General features: G+C 46.6%; 1 pseudogene; it reads right to left on the reverse strand.

The window, feature by feature from the left end:
- Positions 1–2,464: 2,464 nt before the first annotated feature.
- On the reverse strand, positions 2,465–6,065 carry LOC128304436 (uncharacterized; annotated as a pseudogene).
- Positions 6,066–6,975: the final 910 nt, after the last annotated feature.

The following is a 6,975-nucleotide window of genomic DNA, read 5'->3' on the forward strand; positions in this document are numbered from 1 at the left end:
CGCACCGTTCCTAGTTAGATATGAGTTTCCACTGGCACATGTTATGATGCGTGTAGGACGAGTGAAAGTGTCGTTATCGTAGCAGTTGGATCACTTGCAATGCAACTTTCAAAACCGCGTCGAATCACTCCGAGAGCACACACATTCGACACAGCTGATGCAGATCAGCAACGGAGGCGCGAACGTTGCACATTACCGTTAGCGTTGCGCTACGAGACCGCGATGCACCGCGGAAGGATGTGCGGACAGCGGACGACACCACACACTGTACTGTACGACCGATGGCATAACACGGCCAGTAGGCTGCTGGCACGCGGCTGTTATACACAGAACAGGACGAACAGCGCCGATGTGACGATTACGACACTGACGCTTTTTAATGGATCCACTGTCTGTCTTTCTGATCGATGTGTGTACTTCTTTTTGCTTCTTCCTCCGTTAAGTGCAATTACAACGCTTGGAGAGTACGTGCGCGTGCGCGAAGAACCAACAAACTGGATCGACCGTCCGATCGGTGATGCGCGGCGTCCACATGCGCTGCACGGTGTCCGGTTCGGCTGTGAGCGGTGCAAACAAAAACAACTGATCCTGACCACAAACCACTCGAAACCAACGCCACTGACTTACTGAACTAGTGCCGGGCGCTCGCGCTTGGCGTACCGTGTCCGAGAGCGCCAACCAGCCCCGATGAGAGTCCGACACGCTTTTCCCGCCACCCTCTTTTCCCCGGTGCGGTCGGGCATTTTTCACCGCGAAAGCTCCCGCTCCAAAAGCTCTTGAGCGCGGCAAACAAAGACAACGCCGAAAGCACACACCAGCTTGAAGCCGCGGTGAGAGGCATTCCACCGAACCGTGCGGTAACTTTGGGCATCTTTTCGCCAGCCACTCACCACACACCACACCACGCGGAGGACGGGTATCGGTAGAGCTTTTTTGCTGTCTGTCCTCGCTCTAGGGGCTGTCACACAACAGCAACAAAAAAAGCGCCCCACGCCGGTACGAAAGCTTTCCGCGCAGGGGTTTGCAAATAACAGTAACAATGGTGAACTTAATGGTGGAAGAACCAGTGGATGTAGCTCAAGAGAACTTCAAGAAGGAAATTAACCTCTTTTGTTGCTTTGGACACAGCCGGACATCAGCTTCCCGGCGCAGTGTTCTGTGAATTGAGGTTATGGGAAAGATGAGGGAAGTGGTTCATCCGAAAATTTGGGATAGAAAGTTTGTTTCGGGGAGGAAATTGAGATGATAAGTAATGTGGCACGCTGTTTTGACAGATTGTAACTGTCATTTGAATTGAAATGCGGCCAGGGCGGGAAATGCGTGATTGAAACCGTTATAATTTGAATTCGACTATTATTATCGAAATTGTAGTCGTAGCGCTTTGAGAAAAAAGGTGCCTTGGAAGCTTTTAAATGTGTTAAACTTTATGGCTTTCATGATTTATGATATATTTATTCATCACTTTGTAGTAAACTATAATTATCATTATTTTGCCCTTTACCCATGTGTTTTTGCTCGTGTTTCATAATGAAAAATAGAGTATGGAAAAAGAGAAATATGGGCTTGACCCTTCGTTATTGAAATAGAGTGTGGGAAGCTTCACAAGACAGGATCGCTTTAAAATCCCATCTGGACCAATCTCCCGTACGCCGAACGGCCAATCACTACCGGATCACTGGCTTAATTAATTTCACGAGTAGGAAAGAAACACTGAAAACACAACGACGGGATCGAATGCGAAAATTTGGCCAGGACAGGAACTGTTCGGCGTGTGTTGTGGAAATTTTCTTATCCTAAACGACCCTACTACTAATACAGTCATACTTAACGGTAACGCTGTTCCCGTGAAAACATTAGCATTTGCAGTAGCTAAGGACGCGAGTGGATATAAAAAATATCAACACAAATAAAGCCAGAAATGACAAACCTTAGACTTCTAGAGGTTGTTGTACCGATAACGATGAAAAAGTAGAAGTCAGAACTGAGTCAGAATGAGTAATTCGCTTTAAATTTATTTCTGCATTTCACACCAATTTTAACTATTTTTAATTCCTTAAATTATTTGCATTAATATCCATAAATTATGGCGAATTAACCATAATTGAACTCCTGTGAGAAACAAATGTTCAGGATAGAACGGTAGCTAATCAGAAATTTGGGCAATTCGAACTGCATTTTTGCCGATCGTTCCGTACATTTATTGCAGAAACGTCTTTACAAACCCTGTGATTCTTGATGAGCTTACTGTTGAGTACCTTATCTCGGTGTATCCATGCGATTTGTTATGATTAAGAGAAAACGAAGCACACATTTGGTGGTAAACTCATATGTACATACTTTATTACACTTTATGTTATTTCTTTTTTACAATAATACAACCGATAACGAGTAATGCCTAACTTTAGCAAGGTAGCATCTTCATGGTAGGATTCAAATAAGCAACATTTACAACAGATTATCGGTACCGAAGAGGGAAGGTCTTGGTAGGGAGCATATTCCTTGTCTGGCAAAAACTTTGGATAGTACAAATGTGCAAAATCCACAGCTGTGGCTGATAGAGAAACTCGCTAACTTTTGATGCGACATTGCCGACGACAGTCGCACGGTCATCTTACACACTAGCACAACTATAAAATAAATAGTGATGATATTTAACACGAGGGCGCCAACACGCAGAGCTGTTTTTTTTTCGTCTGTTACACGTTAAAAATCTCGTCCACCAGCTGGCGAGTGATGACTCGGTGCGGTTGCGTCGGATTGAACTTGGGCCGCTGGTACAGCCGGGCATTGATCGAGTACAGCCGGGGCGAAAGATCACAGCGCACGTTAAACCACCAGTCGCACACGAACACCGCTTGCGAAAACTGCGTACCATTCGGACAGAGGAACGTCGCCTGCCGTCCATCGATGTCGCAATAATGCCATCCTGGTGAAGCGAAGGAGAAGCGTTATTGAAGTGAAGCGGTTCGATAGATTAGTATGTGGAGCGCATTCGGCATTTGTGCTGCCGGGTAATGCGTCCCCGGCGGCACCATTCTTACCTTGACATCTCGTGTCCATGTCGGCGAAAAAGCCCGGATATTCTTGCTCGTCGCAGTAGAAGTTCGTGTACGGTATGGTGGCCAGTATCGGGTAGTCAGTTCCTGGTCGGCCTGTTACGTGTAGCAGAGGAACAAAAGGTACTTAAAACAGCACGACCTTCACAGAAATAGTTTCGGGGGACGCGCTAGAACTTGTTCATCGCATGGGTAAATAATGAAAAATTGCCCGATGTAAGCTCTACTTGTTTTCAAACAACAATCGCCTTCAGCAGGACGTGCCGAACGCAGTAAAATTTAATGTATGCTGGGAAGGTTTTGTGTTCCTCTAACAGCGCTTAGAGAAACATCAATCATCTCAAGGCTCCAAAAACTAGTCATCGGTCGGACGGCCAAATTAGCATATCTGTGAAAAATAACTCACCAGGAATGGATTTACCAAGCTCCAGATACTCCTGCACGGATGGGCTCAAAAACCCGGGCGGTATTACGGGCACATCCTGCTCTCTGTTACCGCTGGAGTCGAGATCTTGGCTGGGCTCGTTACCGGCAATCGTTTGCGGTGCGTTCGACGTCCGCGCGTTGCGTCCACGCTTGGTGCGATTCTTTTCCTCATGACCATCTGCAGATATCAAATTGATAGAGTTGTTTCTATGCTTGTTGGTTTTCGTGACTTTTACTCTATTTGGACTAAAGCAGAAGGAACGGTGAACAACAAAGCCCGTCCATAAATTCCAAGCTAATGGTACTAAACGTTTTCCCGTGCATTTGCAGGATGTAGATCTTTTTCCCCCTTCTAAGATCAATAATTATAAATTAATTTAACAGAGTGGCTCCCTCTAATTAATCGGGGCTGGCTGTGGATTCAGTTTCAAAAAACGTCTTCATCCACGTCAAACAAAACGGTTTTACGGGCTGGTTGAAATTAGTTCTGCTTCGGAGTTTTTTTTTACTTCGAAGCAAACCATTTGTGTATTAATATTTTAATTGCATAGCATTACGATGGTGGCGATTAAATATGCAAAAGACCCCGAAATTGTTGAGCCGCACAAACGAGCTATCAGCTCCTCCTCTATTAGCGTTGGTTAAAATAAAGGGTGGCGAATGGGAAGATCATAAGAAAGAGAATCACAAGACAAATAACCTCCCCGAGACAGTTTAGGTCAGGGATGATCAACAATTGAGCGACTAGAAAACAACACAACGTTTGTTAGGTGAAGTGTTGATCAATTAATTTTTGAATGATTTTCTATCGTGTATTACATGAATTTTTATTTGTTCTAATGCACAACAATAATGTGGCACTGTGCAGAATATCTTAGGTGCCCAAATACATTACTAAACACCAAGTAGAATAAATTTACAGCGTTTTTCCGAGTTACACTCGAGTTACGCGAAGTCGAAATATTTGACAGTTCGTGGAATTTTGTATATGAATTTCATTATTTTATTTGTCAAATTATTAATTAAGATTTCCTTGTCGGTCATCGGTTGCCTAATTATCATTTCGCGAACATCAATGGGCTAAAACCGCCAGCGGATTGATGTGGACATTCTTGAATTTTTTGAGAGTCAATTACTGATCGAATGTTTCCTCGCTAAAGATTCATATGATTGACTCTTCTCAAATGTTTCATTACGCACAACATTAATCCTGTGTCATTCGAAACACGAATTGACTCTCAAGTCAAACTTTTTTTGTTTCATGAAATTCTGGCATTCAAAGATCCAAAGCTCTCGAGAGATGCATGTATGTTATAGATTCCGGCCGCTTCTAGTTGACTACCCCTGAATTCACCGCCCATCGTTTGTCGTAAAAAATCAGGCAACCGAAGTCAAGGAAATTGGTCGAACCGATCGGACAAGGCCAAGACCGGCCCCGGGTGCGCTTTTGTTTCATCTCGCCGGGCCGGGCAAGGGGACGGGACCCATAAAACATAAATCACGCCTGTTGTGATTAGAGGCGCCGCGAACGTCCAAATTCGTACGTCCTTCTGCGCTACGGGGTGTCTGATTCCCTCCCCTGCAGTATGAAGCAACCGTCGCGCGAAGCGCTGGGCAGATGGGACATAGTTCGCACCGTCGTGCGACATTTGCATGCTTCCTTAACCGTATTCGATCCGCGCGCGCCCGTACACACACAAGCAGAAGCACGGGCGGGAATCCGGGACAGTCCGGGCAGGGTTATGCAACGCTCAAAAGCTTACCTATAATTAGTAGACATCCAAATATCAGTAACACTACCGAATTGGCCCGCCGGAGAAACATCGTTGCTGTTGGTGTTGTTGGTTGGGAAGGAGACAAAATAAAAGGGAGACGATAAAGTTATAATATTAATAACCGAGGTGACAAGTATAGAAAAGTGGCCACAAAAAATGGGAACGCAGTTATTCGCGCGAAGGAGTTTATGGTTCACGGGTTGTTTATTTGCATAATGTTAGCACACATCTTCCACGCATCTTTGCGATTGCAAAAGCAGCGGATACACGCGGAGTAGTTTTTGTTTAACGCAATCCACAAACCAACCAAACGGGAACGCACTTATCGCATAACGTGATGTCTTTCTCTCCTGCCTGTGGTAAGCCTACGTCACACGCGACACTGTAGACACACACAAACACACACGTGGGGAGTCTGGAGATGTTACAGGAAGATGTAACGAAGATGATTGCTATTATCTAACTTCTGCATGTGCACGCAAACAACTTTTACTTTTACACCACGCTTTACCGTCGCCAGCGCGCGTCTGTAACCGCAGAAGAACGAATCGGTACCGGAGACCTCTGACTCTGGCGGACCCAGCATCATCATCCGCCGATGGACGGCCTCTCTCTCTCTCACTGGCACGCGCTCGCTCGTTTTCTCTCGTGTCTCCTGTATACGAAAGACTTCAATGACGCGGGCAGCGACGAACCGCGCGAGTTCGATGACGATTTGCGCTGCTGATGGTTGACCCCAAGACTTGTATACTCCAGCATCCTCGCTGCGGTGCGGTATGATTAATGCACCACGACGACACACCCACATTAAAGCGAAGGGGGAGGTCTGCATACACATACACCACACACAAACACAGCAATGGACACGAAGGGGCACCTTTTTGGGCAGGGCTGTCTTGCTGGGCCCTGGGCTGGGCCCTCAAAATGTCCGCAGAATTACGTCGACCGACAAAATGTTCGATCGGCGCTCTAATTTGTGGCCACCGCGCCACGACCCAATATTGGAGCAGTGTGCGCGTTGCGTTGCAAAACGCCATACAGCTCCTAAACGGGGGGGTTTGTGTGTGTGGTGAGGGAGGCAGGAAAGGGAAGGCAGGGGCGGGGATGGAACGATAGAAATAAGAAGGTAAAAAAAATCACACAAACATAGCACAAAAACCGATCTGGGTAAATGTCAAGCACCGAAACGTGAGAGAACGTTTGTGGCCACCGATTGTTGTTGACGCTGAAGCGGCGTTGTGTTGGCCTTTCGAGCATTGTTCGATGTGTTTAAGCAAACGGACCACAGCACGCAGTACGGAGATTGGCGGCGTTGGTGGAGGTGCGACCAGAAGTAGCAACATGTATCACCTTCACAGCATCACAGAGAGGGAGAGAGGAAGGGGGGGGGGGGGGGGGGGCAGGGTGTTTTGTGCATGGCGGGACGAACGTTCTTGATTAAGAAATAATTAACACTAGAAGTCACCGCACCACAGTGGCAGGCACTGGTGGGTGTTTTATAATTCGCACGATCTTCAAGGTCCCTAATGGCTTATTAGAACATTAAGGACGGACCGGAGGCTAATCGCACCTTCTTCAAATTGGGATCACTAATCACTAGCGGCTAATCACTGCACAACCGCACGAGGGGAGGCGAATAGAAGGAAGGACCGAGAACCCCGGTGACGGCGAGCAAAGGGACACTGTGGGACGACACTACGCGATCGGATCGGTTCTAT

This window comes from Anopheles moucheti, chromosome 3 (assembly GCF_943734755.1).
Source record: "Anopheles moucheti chromosome 3, idAnoMoucSN_F20_07, whole genome shotgun sequence".
Classification (NCBI taxonomy): Eukaryota; Metazoa; Arthropoda; class Insecta; order Diptera; family Culicidae; genus Anopheles; species Anopheles moucheti.